Below are 15,223 nucleotides of genomic sequence, written 5' to 3'. Positions count from 1 at the left end.
TATTATTTGGTTTCTAAAGTCTCCCTGAAAAAAAAAAAAAAAAAATAGGTGGGAGATTAATATTGACATTTGTGCTTGAGTGACAGTCCTGCGTGTGTGGCATCTCTGTGATTTGGTGCCACAGAAAACAGAGTGTGTAACATTGGGCCTGATTTTCCTTGTGGTCTCACCAACCTGTAAAGGGATATTGAAATCAGACTGAAGTTATAGCTCACCGTGTAAGTTGTTTGACAGCAACAAATAAAGTTACTTTGGTTAAGTTTTTAAAACAATGAGGAAGTCTTGTGCAAGAGGTCGTGGCCGTGGGCGTTCATTGTCAGCTGGTAATGATGGTAGTGGTAGTGGAGCATCAGGTGGTCGTGGGGATAAAAATATTCCACCTAAGTCTGGAGCTGTGGAGCCAGGTTCGTTGTCTGGCTACACAAGGCCTCGAACGCTCTCTTTTCTGGGAGTAGGAAAACCGCTTTTAAAGCCGGAGCAGCAACAGCAAGTTTTGGCTTACCTTGCTGACTCAGCCTCTAGCTCTTTTGCCTCCTCTTCTGAAACTGGTAAATGTAAAAACAGCGCGTCGCTTGTGGATGTTCACGGTCAGGGACAAGTCGCTTCCTTGTCCTCTTCAGCAAAAACAACAACAAGAGAGAAGGATGCAGCAGGCGACACAACGGGTTACTCCATGGAGCTCTTTACACATACCGTCCCTGGCTTAGAAAGTGAAACACTTAACAGGCCATGCCCATTACAAGTAGATTCTGACATGGAGTGCACTGATGCACAGCCACAGCCAGAGTACTATGCTGCTCCTTTGACTCAGACCACAACATTGCCCTCTCAGGGTACTGATCCACAATCAGACCCTGATGAGACTATGTTGCCCCGCCACGAACGCGATACCACCGACCGACATGGTGACACAGACGAAGTTGCACACGAGCTCGAAGAGGAGGTAATAGATGACCCAGTTGTTGACCCCGATTGGCAGCCATTGGGGGAACAGGGTGCAGGCGGCAGTAGTTCAGAAGCGGAGGTGGAGGAGGGGCCGCAGCAGGCATCAACATCGCAACAGGTTCCATCTGCCGGTCCCGTATCTGGGCCAAAACGCGTGTCAAAGCCAAAACCTGTTGGAGGACAGCGTGGCCATCCGGTTAAAGCTCAGTCTGCAATCCCTGAAAAGGGATCCGATGCTAGGAAGAGTGCAGTCTGGCATTTTTTTAAACAACATCCAATTGATCAGCGCAAAGTCATCTGTCAAAAATGTTCAACTAGCTTAAGCAGAGGTCAGAATCTGAAAAGTCTCAATACTAGTTGCATGCATAGACACTTAACCACCATGCATTTTCAAGCCTGGAGTAACTACCAAACGTCCCTTAGGGTATGTGCACACGTCAGGATTTTGTGCAGAATTTGTGCAGAATTTTCCTGAGATTTTCCTGAGGAAAATCTGGCACCACTCCCAGGAAATCCTTGTGCGTTTTTTGTGCGTTTTTTGTGCGTTTTTTAATGCGTTTTTTGGTGCGTTTTTTGTGCGTTTTTTAGAACACATAAAGCTGGTTTTAAAAAAAAAACTCCCATGAGGTCATTTCCTGGTCCAACCCCTCTTCTCCATTTTGCTTCCTTGTTGGATTCAACATGCCGCAGCATCGTCTTACTCCACAACAGAACCGGCTACTGTTGCATACGGCACTGCTTTTGCTGCACCACCACAGCGAGCAGGTAGGATAATGTCATTAGATGTGAACACTTTGCGTATTAGGCTGGTTTCACACTGTGTACAGCAGCCCGTTCAACACATACGTTTACGGGCTGCTGTAACGCAAGTGCTGACTTTGGCACATCGCTAGCGCCGATAGAGCATCTGCTAGCTCTATCAGCGCTAGCAGTGACAGACACGGCAACGCTGCAGTCCGAGTCTCGGGGTCCGACCGTCACTCAAATGACGGCACATGGCTTGCGATGCGTCCGACATAGGAGTCAATGACGGCGCTAGCAGACTACGTTTCATCGCGTTACGCAGCGGTGTAACGAAATCTGGCTAACGGACTGGGGGAACGCAATGTTAACCCAGCCTTAGGCTGCGGAGATGCCGAGTTTGTGACGCTGCGGATTGGCAGCAGTTTTCCATGCGTTGTACAGTTCCATTTTTATAATACATTCTATATTCTCCCATAGGAGCAATCTCGGAGAAGAAGGAATAGCAGACGTCAAAAAAGGATGTGGGTTCATCCCATTATTCAGGAACGGGAGGAAAAGGGACACTTCCATGTTCTTTACCGGGATTTAAAGAGGTAAGATATAGGGAGAAATGGTGTATTGACAGCTGATTTTATTTCTTACTTTTTATTGCTATATACAACGTACTTTATGTTTAAAATGTGTGTTTAAAATTATTTGATTTTATTTAATCTTTTTTTAATTTTTATTTTCAGGTTTCCAGATAAATTTACTCAGTTTTGCCGGCTTTCCATTGAGGCATTTGATCGTCTTTTAATTCTTCTTGGTCCACACCTCAGTTATGAAGATACGGTCATGCGAAGAGCAATCTCTGCAGAGGAAAGGCTGCTCATCACCTTGCGGTAAGGCCTTGCTGCGAGTGCCCCCCTAAATGCTGACACAATGCTGCCAGTTTCCCTCTTAATGCTGCCGCAATAGTGCGAGTGCCCCCATAATGCTGCGAGTGCCCCCATTATGCTGACACAATGCTGCCAGTTCCCCCATAGTGCAGCCGCAATGCTGCCAGTTCCCCCATAATGCTGCCGCAATGCTGCGAGTGCCCCCATTATGCTGCCACAATGCTGCCAGTTCCCCCATAGTGCAGCCGCAATGCTGCCAGTTTCCCTCTTAATGCTGCCGCAATAGTGCGAGTGCCCCCATAATGCTGCGAGTGCCCCCATTATGCTGCCACAATGCTGCCAGTTCCCCCATAGTGCAGCCGCAATGCTGCCAGTTCCCCCATAGTGCTGCCGCAATGCTGCGAGTGCCCCCATTATGCTGCCACAATGCTGCCAGTTCCCCCATAGTGCAGCCGCAATGCTGCCAGTTTCCCTCTTAATGCTGCCGCAATAGTGCGAGTGCCCCCATAATGCTGCGAGTGCCCCCATTATGCTGCCACAAGGCTGCCAGTTCCCCCATAGTGCAGCCGCAATGCTGCCAGTTCCCCCATAGTGCTGCCGCAATGCTGCGAGTGCCCCCATTATGCTTCCACAATGCTGCCAGTTCCCCCATAGTGCAGCCGCAATGCTGCCAGTTCCCCCATAGTGCAGCCGCAATGCTGCCAGTTTCCCTCTTAATGCTGCCGCAATAGTGCGAGTGCCCCCATAATGCTGCGAGTGCCCCCATTATGCTGCCACAATGCTGCCAGTTCACCCATAATGCTGCCGTAATGCAGTGAGTGTCCCCATTATGCTGCCACAATGCTGCCAGTTCACCCATAATGCTGCCGTAATGCAGTGAGTGCCCCCATAATGCTGCCGCAATGCTGCCAGTTCCCCCATAGCGCTGCCGCAATGCTGCCAGTTCCCCCATAGTGCTGCCGCAATGCTGCGAGTGCCCCCATTATGCTGCCATAATGCTGCCAGTTCACCCATAATGCTGCCGCAATAGTGCGAGTGCCCCCATAATGCTGCGAGTGCCCCCATTATGCTGCCACAATGCTGCCAGTTCACCCATAATGCTGCCGTAATGCAGTGAGTGCCCCCATTATGCTGCCACAATGCTGCCAGTTCACCCATAATGCTGCCATAATGCAGTGAGTGCCCCCATAATGCTGCCGCAATGCTGCCAGTTCCCCCATAGTGCTGCCGCAATGCTGCGAGTGCCCCCATTATGCTGCCACAATGCTGCCAGTTCCCCCATAGTGTTGCCGCAATGCTGCGAGTGCCCCCATTATTAGTTATTCTAAAGAATTTTTTTTTTCTCTCATCAGGTTTTTAGCTACAGGAGAGAGCTACACATCCCTGCACCTCCAATTTAGGCTAGGCAAATCCACCATCTCGCAAATTGTACGGTGCACATGTACCGTCATCTGGCAGACGTTGCAGCCCATCGTGATGCCTTGCCCAACCGAGGAGACTTGGCTGCAGGTTGCAGCTGGTTTTCAAACTGTGGCCAATTTCCCCAACTGTGTAGGTGCTGTTGATGGCAAACATGTAAGGGTTCAGCAGCCACCACGATCAGGATCAAGCTTCTTTAATTATAAGAAGTATTTTTCTGTGGTCCTGATGGCGGTGGCTGACGCACATTACAAGTTTGTTGCCATCGACGTCGGTGCTTATGGCAGTTCTGGGGACTCTCGGGTGCTGCAGTCATCACAGATTGGACTTCAAATTCTTCAAGATGGCGGCACGCTCCCAGCCCCAAGACCTTTGCCGGGTTCCACACATCCAGTGCCCTTTGTGATGGTATCGGATGAGGCATTTCCCTTAAAGCCCAACCTGCTGCGCCCATACCCATGAAGAGCACTGGATGATCGGCGTAGGATTTTCAATTACAGGCTGTGCCGTGCACGAAGATATGTGGAATGTACCTTCGGGATCATGTGTAGTCGGTGGAGGATCTTTCACACTGCCATCCAGCTAGATCCGGAGACCGTGGACACTGTGATAAAGGCATGCTGTGTGCTCCACAACTATGCTCGGGAATACAGCACAGAGGTAGTTGAGGAGCCACAGGTGTCAGAATTAGTTGCAGTGGACAACTTTGGTCAAGGAAGGCAATGTAACTCGGGTGTGCGTGTGAGAGAAACCTTCGCAGACTACTTCATGAGTCCTGAAGGTGCCGTGCACTGGCAATACTCTTGTGCCGGTGTTGAGCAGCCTGAACTGCAGAGAAGATCGGATGCCTAAACCGAATCAAGGCCCAAGCCTGGACGTCAGCGATAACAACAGAGAACATATGATGGCCAAACCCATACAAAAAAAGGAACCAGTGTGTATGGCAGAGATGATAACAACAGAGAAAATGCGAGGCCTAATCCCTATCTAGTGAAGACTATTTCCTAGCTACCAAGGACCCTTTTTAATCATCAATCTTAAAGCAAATAATCGTTAATAAATAAAAAAAATATTATTTGAATAATTATCGTTTCCATGTTTTGTTTTTTTTTTAATGTTGCTTCATCAGATCACATTATCCGGTCTTCACATTTGGTAATCATTCCAACTCAGAGTAGTATAACAAAACTTTTTTTATTACATTAAAAAATAATTTTATTACATAACAGAAAATGTTGTGAACATTATTAAAGGAAGATACATTAGCTGATGTAATATCCAAAAATCAATAACAATAAATTTTTTTCAATAAACTTAGATTTTTGTGGAAAAACCGTAAATAACTTATTCACATTTGGGCTAGAACTCTCATCACAGTAAAACATAGTCTACACTCCCATCTCTACTCAAAAAGGAGGAGACATCCAATCTCAAAAATTGTGATATTCCGGGTGGTATCCATAACCCGGAAATGAGTCATGTTGGGAGGAGAGACTGGAATTGGGTGTACTGGTACGATGGCCAGTTGCTGTAGGTCCATGTGTATGGCCATAACTGTAGGCCTCTACGTGGTCGGCCCTGTATGTTGCCGCCTGCCCATAACGCTGCGGTGCGGCTGCTGGTGGTGGTGGTGGAGGCACAATGGGGTTATTAAAAATATTAAAAATACCCATCATAATTTGTTGGGCTGGGGGTAGGGTGGATGTCCCATCAATTGCCGTTAACAGACAATTGGCTGCTGTCATGTACATTTGCTGCTTGTCCCGTGGCAGTGTTCTAAGGCGGTCTGCCAAAAGTGACCCAAATTTTTCTTGCTCATCCTGCTTAGCCGAATTGTCTAGCAGATTGAGCGTACGGCTTGTTAAGTTTTCTATTACTTGAGCTTGTTTAGACTTCTTTGGTGCCGCCCTTCTCAAAGCCACGGGACGGGCAGAAGCAGCCCCCATTCCCATGTGCCTCGACACACCACCACCAGAGTTGGCTGCAGCGTCCGAGGAAGTAGAAGCAGTGTTACAGTCCAAAACTTCTCCCGCACGAGGTGCTATGTCACGTTCTCCAAAGGTATCGGTAACCTCTTGTGACCTTCCGGACAAAGACATGTCCCCCGGAGAAGCTTGGCTGCCCATCCTGCATTCTTCTACTTCCTCTCCAATATTGTCCTCCGTGGAGTCACCTAGGTCCGGAGGTGTTTGGGCACACACGTTGCTTTCAGTTCTGCAGACCAAAGAAAAAAAACAATGTTAAAAAAATAATATTTTCAATCATTATGTCAAGCTAAACAATTTTTATATATAAACTACCTCCTCAAACTCCGGCTTCCCAATATAAACTGCAGCTGGTCTGCATATGGCACCCGCTTCCTTGGCGGCGAGCTGCCACTCGGAGTCTTGAGGGACTTCATGAATCGATCTGTCACTGACCGCCACCTCTTCCTCACATCGCCCACTGAAATGAAAGAATTTAAATATAAAATATTACTAATCCCATTTCCTTACTTTTTCCAAAAAATTTAAGAAATCAATACTTACAAATTGTTGTTTGCCACTGTTTAGATAGATTTGGCCACTCAGGAAATAAAGTTGTTACTATCTTGGGCCAGGCATCCCGCTTTGACCCCTTGTAATTCTCATGTGACCGGTCCCAGACCTCCGGGTGTTTTTCAATCTGAAAAATAACAGATTACAAGGGAAAATTTGTATTAAAATTTACAGTGAAAGAACAGAAATATACGGTTATCTACAGTTGCACAAAGACCGTGTGCAAGAAAATACATGTAAGTGAAGGTTTCTTGGGTCGTTACGCACAAAATTTTTCTCCCTGCTACTACGTGGCTGGGCTATATACTACATGGCCTGTGCTATATACTACATGGGCTGTGCTATATAAGTGGCTGGGCAATATACTACATGGGATGTGCTATATACGTGGCTGGGCAATATACTACGTGGCCTGTGCTATATACTACATGGGATGTGCTAAATAAGTGGCTGGGCAATATACTACATGGGATGTGCTATATACGTGGCAGGGCAATATACTACGTGGCCTGTGCTATATACTACATGGGATGTGCTAAATAAGTGGCTGGGCAATATACTACATGGGATGTGCTATATACGTGGCTGGGCAATATACTACGTGGCCTGTGCTATATACTACATGGGATGTGCTAAATAAGTGGCTGGGCAATATACTACATGGGATGTGCTATATACATGGCTGGGCAATATACTACGTGGCCTGTGCTATATACTACATGGGATGTGCTAAATAAGTGGCAGGGCAATATACTACATGGGATGTGCTATATACGTGGCTGGGCAATATACTACGTGGCCTGTGCTATATACTACATGGGATGTGCTAAATAAGTGTCTGGGCAATACACTACATGGGATGTGCTATATACGTGGCTGGGCAATATACTACGTGGCCTGTGCTATATACTACATGGGATGTGCTAAATAAGTGTCTGGGCAATACACTACATGGGATGTGCTATATACGTGGCTGGGCAATATACTACGTGGCCTGTGCTATATACTACATGGGATGTGCTAAATAAGTGGCTGGGCAATATACTACATGGGATGTGCTATATACGTGGCTGGGCAATATACTACATGGGCTGACCTATATAAGTGGCAGGGATATATAGTACATGGGCAGTGCTATATACTATGTGGCCTGCGCGATATACTATGTGGGCTGGGCGACATACCACGTATATCGGGCCACCATCTAGTGTGTGTGTGTGTGTGCGTGTATATATATATATATATATATATATATATATTTCACTATTACATACAGCGCTAGATTGCAGAAAGGCCTGTAATTAAATTCCCAGTTTTTTATATCTCCTCTCTTCTCTTATATGGAATACGGCTATGTTCACACGTGCATTGTGCGCCGCAGCGTCGGCGCCGCAGCGCACAACGCAAACTAAAACGTGGCAAAACGCATGCTAAAACGCTGCGTTTTGCGCCGCATGCGTCCTTTTTGGCCGAAAGTTGGACGCAAAAAAATTTCAACTTAAAGCGTTTCTTGCGTCCAACGCTTGCGACCATGCGGCGCAAAACGCAGCACAACGCATGTCCATGCGCCCCCATGTTAAATATAGGGGCGCATGATGCATGCGGCGCCGCTGTGGCGCCCAACGCTGCGGCGAGGACCGCAAATGTGAACGTAGCCTAACATACAGTAAACCATGTCATTTTTTTGGAGGGGGACATATTTGGGCGCTAAAGCTATTAAAGGGTTAAATCACAGGAAAAAATGGCGTGGGCTCCCGCGCAATTTTCTCCGCCAGAATGGTAAAGCCAGTGACTGAGGGCAGATATTAATAGCCAGGAGAGGGTCCATGGTTATTGGCCCCCCCGTGGCTACAAACATCTGCCCCCAGCCACCCCAGAAAAGGCACATCTGGAAGATGCGCCTATTCTGGCACTTGGCCACTCTCTTCCCACTCCCTGTAGCGGTGGGCTATGGGGTAATGAAGGGTTAATGCCACCTTGCTATTGTAAGGTGACATTAAGCCAGGTTAATAATGGAGAGGCGTCAATTATGACACCTATCCATTGTTAACCCTTGCACATGAAAAGGGTTAATAAAGACAGACAAATGATTTCAAAATTTTAATGAAATAAAGACACCCAGTTTTTGACCACATTTTATTAAACTGGTAATCCAAGGGTAAAAAAAAAAAAAAAAATTGATTTACAAAGGAACCGGTGCTAATGCACCTGTTCCCTTGTAAACATAACTGCACATGACATATTTCATGGCTGCGCAGCCTCAGCGGCTGAACGGAGATGAACAGATAGCATGAGAAAAAATTTCCCACGCTCCAGAGTTCATCTCCGGTCAGCCGGAGAGTCCGCGCAGCCGCAGTGAGTACCGAACGAGTTCACCCGAACAGCGCGAGCTGCCTTCGGGAGAACTCGGTATACAGTGAACGGGATCGCTTTACGATCCCGTTCATTGTATCGGCAGCCGCGGTTTAGAGCAGCCGCATGTTATGCGGCTGCTCTAAACTCAAGATCCTCGTGGGACACTCGTTTAATTGGATGCTGCGGAGGGTAGGTATACATTGTGGTTTGTTTTTTTACTTTTTTTCTGACGAGGGATTCGTGGAATTGGGCGTTTAGGTGAGTACGGGTTTGTTTTTTATTTATTTATTTTAGGTGGCGATCGGCGGGGACAGGTATTTATAATTTATTTCCACAGGTAACCACTGGCCACCAATGAAAATGAATCGAATGGACTATTAAAAAATAGGGACACGACAGGGGGATAATTTAATTTAGTGATTTGTACCACTGGCCACCAATGTAAACACTGGCCACCAATGTAAACACTGGCCACCATTGTTTTTAATAAGGGGACATTTTGTGGGGGAAATTTGGTTACATTTTACTATGAAATTTAGGATGAGGGGGCCACAACAACATTTCGGGGACGTACATAACAGCAGTGACAGTTCGATGGGAAATACTGCTCCCATCGAGCTGAGCCTGCTGCAACGACTTGGAGGGAACAGACAAAGGCCGATGGGTGTAGTCTCATCGGCCGATGTCCGAACACACGCACACACACATATATACACAGACACACACATATATACACAGACACACACACATATATACACAGACACACACACTCTTACCACACTTATCATCTGCACCACATCCATGCTCATACGGTCGTAGCACTCCATGCCGGCAGCTATAAGCAGGAAGACGGGAATGTGGGAGTTTCCGCTTCCTGGATTTTATGGGATATGCATGCATGGCATGATGGGATGGCCATTATGGGATGGACATTGTGTTGTCACTTCCTGTTTTACCGCAAAAATAACGCTAGAAATCCGCATTTTTTTATATGTTTGCGGATTTCTAGCGTTTCAATGCAAGGCTATGTGTGCGGGAAATCAGCGATTCCGCAAAATTAATGAACATGTTGCTTTTTTTGTCGCAAATCGTTTTTTTCGCGGAAAAAAACGCAACGTTTGCACTATTTTTGCGGAATCCATAGAAAAGATTAGGAACTATATGTAAGCGGTTTTTTTACGTTTTTATCGCGATTTTATAGCGAAAAAAACGCGAAAAAACCTGAACGTGTGCACATGGCCTTAAGGTTGTAGCACCCTCGGCCAATGAAGCTAGTCAGCAACGCAACATCCCTTCCGTCACTGTAAGGCCACCATTTTCCGCACCACCGGCAGTATCTGTGCAGGTTTCTTTGCCAGCCAAAAGCAGTCAGGGTCAGGGAATCACCAGTTTTGTAGGAGGAAATATTGCATCTAGGGCACCGGCGGAAACAATACCGTCTCCAACCGTCTCTCAGTCTGCCATGTCCACCGGCACACCCGAAAGTTCCACGATCTCCATCTCTCCAGTCCAGCTTACCCTACATGAGACTCTGGTTAGAAAAAGGAAGTACTTATCCTCGCATCCGCGTACACAGGGTTTTAACGCCCACATAGCTAGACTAATCTCGTTAGAGATGATGCCCTACCGGTTAGTTGAAAGCGATGCTTTCAAAGCCCTGATGGAGTACGCTGAACCACGATACGAGCTACCCAGTCGACACTTTTTTCCAGAAAAGCCATCCCAGCCCTGCACCAGCATGTTAAACAGCGCATCATCCATGCACTCAGGCAATCTGTGAGTACAAAGGTGCACCTGACTACAGATGCATGGACCAGTAGGCATGGCCAGGGACGTTATGTGTCCATCACGGCACACTGGGTGAATGTGGTGGATGCAGGGTCCACAGGGGACATCAATTTCGGGACAGTTGTGCCTAGCCCATGGTCTAGGAAACAGTTGGCTGTAGGCGTTCGCACCCCCTCCTCCTCCTCCTCGTCCTCCTGCAGAAGCTACAGCTCTTCCACAGACCGCAGTCGGCCAACCACTCCATCGGCAGATGACACTGTTGCACACCAGTTGTCCCATTATGGGCCAGCTACTGGCAAGCATCAGCAGGCTGTATTGGCTATGAAGTGTTTGGGCGACAACAGACACACCGTGGAAGTTCTGTCCGAGTTCTTGCAACAGGAAACGCAGTCGTGGCTGGGCACAGTAGATCTTGAGGCAGGCAAGGTAGTGAGTGATAACGGAAGGAATTTCATGGCTGCCATCTCCCTTTCCCAACTGAAACACATTCCTTGCCTGGCTCACACCTTAAACCTGGTGGTGCAGTGCTTATTGAAAACTTATCCTGGGTTCTCCGACCTGCTCCTCAAAGTGCGTGGACTTTGCTCACATATCCGACGTTCGCCTGTACACTCCAGCCGTATGCAGACCTATCAGCGGTCTTTGAACCTTCCCCAGCATCGCCTAATCATAGACGTTGCAACAAGGTGGAACTCAACACTGCACATGCTTCAGAGACTGTGCCAACAGAGGCGGGCTGTTATGTTTTTGTGGGAGGATACACATACACGGGCAGGCAGTAGGATGGCAGACATGGAGTTGTCAGGTGTGCAGTGGTCGAAGATACAAGACATGTGTCAAGTCCTTCAGTGTTTTGAGGAATGCACACGGCTGGTTAGTGCAGACAACGCCATAATAAGCATGAGCATCCCCCTAATGTGTCTGCTGATGCAAAGTTTGACGCACATAAAGGATCAGGCGTCTGCACCAGAGGAAGAGGAAAGCCTTGATGACAGTCAGCCATTGTCTGGTCAGGGCAGTGTACAGGACGAGGTAGCGGGCGAAGAGGAGGTGGAGGACGAGGAGGATGATGGGGATGAGTATATTTTTAATGCCGAAGCTTTCCCGGGGGCACTGGAAATTGGTTGCGTGGCAAGGACGGGTTCTGGTTTTTTGAGGGACACAAGTGACGTAGATTTGCCTGAAACTGCCCCTCAACCAATCACAACCGTAGATTTGACAACTGGAACTTTGGCCCACATGGCGGATTATGCCTTACGTATCCTAAAAAGGGACACACGCATTACGAAAATGATGAACGATGACGATTACTGGTTGGCCTGCCTCCTTGATCCACGCTATAAAGGCAAATTGCAAAATATTATGCCACATGAGAACTTGGAACTAATATTAGCAACCAAACAATCAACTCTTGTTGACCGTTTGCTTCAGGCATTCCCAGCACACAGCGCACGTGATCGTTCTCACATGAGCTCCAGGGGGCAGCAGACTAGGAGTGTTAGGGGTGCACAGATCAGAAGTGGCGTTGGACAGAGGGGTTTTCTGACCAGGTTGTGGAGTGATTTTGCTATGACCGCAGACAGGACAGGTACTGCTGCATCAATTGAAAGTTACAGGAGACAGCATTTGTCCAGTATGGTTACTAACTATTTTTCATCCCTTATCAATGTTCTCCCTCAACCGTCATTCCCATTTGATTACTGGGCATCAAAATTAGACACCTGGCCAGAATTGGCAGAATATGCATTGCAGGAGCTTGCTTGCCCGGCAGCGAGTGTCCTATCAGAAAGAGTATTCAGTGCTGCAGGTTCAATATTAACCGAAAAAAGGACTCGTCTGGCTACCCAAAATGTTGATGATCTAACATTCATTAAAATGAACCACAACTGGATTTCGAAATCTTTTGCCCCACCTTGCCCGGCCGACACCTAGCTTTCCTATGAAAAGCTCTTGCCTGTGGACTACTGTGAATTACTTTTCTAATGTCTAATTTGCTGCAGCTTATTGTCCAGCATACGACATGTTTACACCTCCCTAAATGGCCAAAGTCCCCACACGGGGCCGTGGTATTGCGACTTGGCGCAAGCACCCGCGAGACTGCTGTTTGTCTGAAGAGGTGGGTGTGCTTGCTTTTGGTCGACGGCATTGCTACTGGGTCCCTCATAGTACAATAAAGTGTCTCTGGCGGTGGTGGTGCGCACCCAACGTCAGACACACTGTTGTACCATGAGGGGCCCTGGGCCTGTACCGCCGGCCACAAGAGAGTTCACCCACCCCCAGGTCAAACATTGCTCTACCACTTCCACAGTTATCTCTCACACTTCCACCAATGTTTAGTCTATGCGCTGACATCCTTCCATACCTGCCACTGACAATACCATTGTGTTGACATGTATGATGGTACTTAACATAGTCAGGGGCAGTGTCCTCTATTTACCACAGTAAATACTATTCGCTAAATTAGTAGGTCTGAAACAATGCAGAGGATCCCACCCCTGAACCTAATGATTGCACCCTTTAGTGTTTTTGTTTTGTTTTAATGCGAGACATTCACATTTATTTGTTGTTTTGGACTACTAACTGGCAGACACTCATTACAATCGGCCTCCGTTGACCAGACCACTGCTGCCCGTGTACCCCTGGAACCAATTATAAAGTGCCTACAGCCAGCCCATTTTAGTATGTTAGGCCTTGGAAGCCTGTCTGCGGTCCCTCCTTCCACTAGGCCTCCACTGACCCGACCACTGCTGCCCGTGTACCCCTGGAACCAATTATAAAGTGCCTACAGCCAGCCCATTTTAGTATGTTAGGCCTTGGAAGCCTGTCTGCGGTCCCTCCTTCCACTAGGCCTCCACTGACCTGACCACTGCTGCCCGTGTACCCCTGGAACCAATTATAAAGTGCCTACAGCCAGCCCATTTTAGTATGTTAGGCCTTGGAAGCCTGTCTGCGGTCCCTCCTTCCACTAGGCCTCCACTGACCTGACCACTGCTGCCCGTGTACCCCTGGAACCAATTTTACAGTGCATAGAGCCTATTTTTTTATTTTATTTAATATTAATAAAGCCATGATGGACTACGCTGTACCACGCTATGAGCTACCCAGTTGACAATTCTTTTGCGCGAAAAGCCATCCCACCCCTCCACCAGCATGTTAAAGACCACATTGTCCTTTCATTCTGTCAATCTGTGAGTCCAAAGGTACACCTGACAACAGACACATGGAGCGGTAGGCATGGCCACGGAAGGTTACGTGTCCTTTGTGGCGCAATGGGTTAATGTATTGGATGCATGGTCCACACAGGGGACAGCCTGGTAAGTCTGTCTGCAGTCCCTAATTCAAGTTGTCCTCAAATGAATAAATCTGAGCTTCCACCTTCTGGCTCTCATTAAGTGCTGTTTTTTTAAAAGATTGGTGGTTCCGGCCTACTAACGGTGTCTGCCCCTGCCTGGTGTTGTCCTCAACTGAATAAAGCTGAGCTTCTACCTTCTGGCTCTCTTTAAGTGCTGTGTTTTTAAAAATTGGTGGTTATGGGCCTACTAACGGTGTCTGCCCCTGCCTGGTGTTGTCATCAACTGAATAAAGCTGAGCTTCTACCTTCTGGCTCTCTTTAAGTGCTGTTTTTTAAAAGATTGGTGGTTCCGGCCTACTAACGGTGTCTTCACCTGCCTGGTGTTGTCCTCAACTGAATAAAGCTGAGCCTCTACCTTCTGGCTCTCTTTAAGTGCTGTGTTTTTAAAAATTGGTGGTTATCGGCCTACTAACGGTGTCTGCCCCTGCCTGGTGTTGTCCTCAACTGAATAAAGCTGAGCTTCTACCTTCTGGCTCTCTTTAAGTGCTGTGTTTTTAAAAATTGGTGGTTATGGGCCTACTAACGGTGTCTGCCCCTGCCTGGTGTTGTCATCAACTGAATAAAGCTGAGCTTCTACCTTCTGGCTCTCATTAAGTGCTGTTTTTTAAAAGATTGGTGGTTCCGGCCTACTAACGGTGTCTGCCCCTGCCTGGTCTTGTCCTCAACTGAATAAAGCTGAGCTTCTACCTTCTGGCTCTCATTAAGTGCTGTTTTTTAAAAGATTGGTGGTTCCGGCCTACTAACGGTGTCTGCCCCTGCCTGGTGTTGTCCTCAACTGAATAAAGCTGAGCTTCTACCTTCTGGCTCTCTTTAAGTGCTGTTTTTTAAAAATTGGTGGTTAGGGCCTACTAACAGTGTCTGCCCCTCCCTGGTGTTGCCCTCAACTGAATACAGCTGAGCTTCTACCTTCTGGCTTTCGGCCTATAGTATCAGATATTAAACTGTATTTGGCCTACTAGTGTGGTTGGGCCCTTAAAACAGTGTCTGCTGCTCTTGGGTTTGCTACTCCACTGAACAAAGCAGTGCCGCCTGTTTAGTCCTGTTACCAATTTTGAACGGCATTTAGCCTACTTTATTGTTTGGCCCTATATCTGTTTCCTCCTCATCCTGCCCATTGCCCAGCCACTGCTAGATGAGTCTGCTGATACATTGACCCAGACCACTACATTCCCCTTGCACTCTACACAGCCAGAATCTGACCCTGC

At 47.5% G+C, this 15,223-nt stretch overlaps 2 long non-coding RNA genes across 2 annotated transcripts; one reads left to right on the top strand and one right to left on the bottom strand.

Annotated features, from left to right (window-relative positions):
• Positions 1-1,635: 1,635 nt before the first annotated feature.
• Positions 1,636-2,469, top strand: LOC143785480 (uncharacterized). Its single transcript, XR_013217994.1, has 3 exons — positions 1,636-1,710; positions 2,167-2,282; positions 2,424-2,469. It is a non-coding gene; the product is annotated as an uncharacterized LOC143785480 (long non-coding RNA).
• A 3,480-nt stretch (positions 2,470-5,949) lies between these two features.
• On the bottom strand, positions 5,950-6,964 carry LOC143785479 (uncharacterized). Its single transcript, XR_013217993.1, has 3 exons — positions 6,515-6,964; positions 6,287-6,431; positions 5,950-6,200 (listed from the first exon to the last, which is right to left on the bottom strand). It is a non-coding gene; the product is annotated as an uncharacterized LOC143785479 (long non-coding RNA).
• Positions 6,965-15,223: the final 8,259 nt, after the last annotated feature.

Source organism: Ranitomeya variabilis, chromosome 7 (assembly GCF_051348905.1).
Source record: "Ranitomeya variabilis isolate aRanVar5 chromosome 7, aRanVar5.hap1, whole genome shotgun sequence".
Lineage (NCBI taxonomy): Eukaryota > Metazoa > Chordata > Amphibia > Anura > Dendrobatidae > Ranitomeya > Ranitomeya variabilis.
The sequence above is the reverse complement of the archived record's forward strand: the minus strand, read 5'-3'. Positions and strand labels throughout refer to the sequence as shown.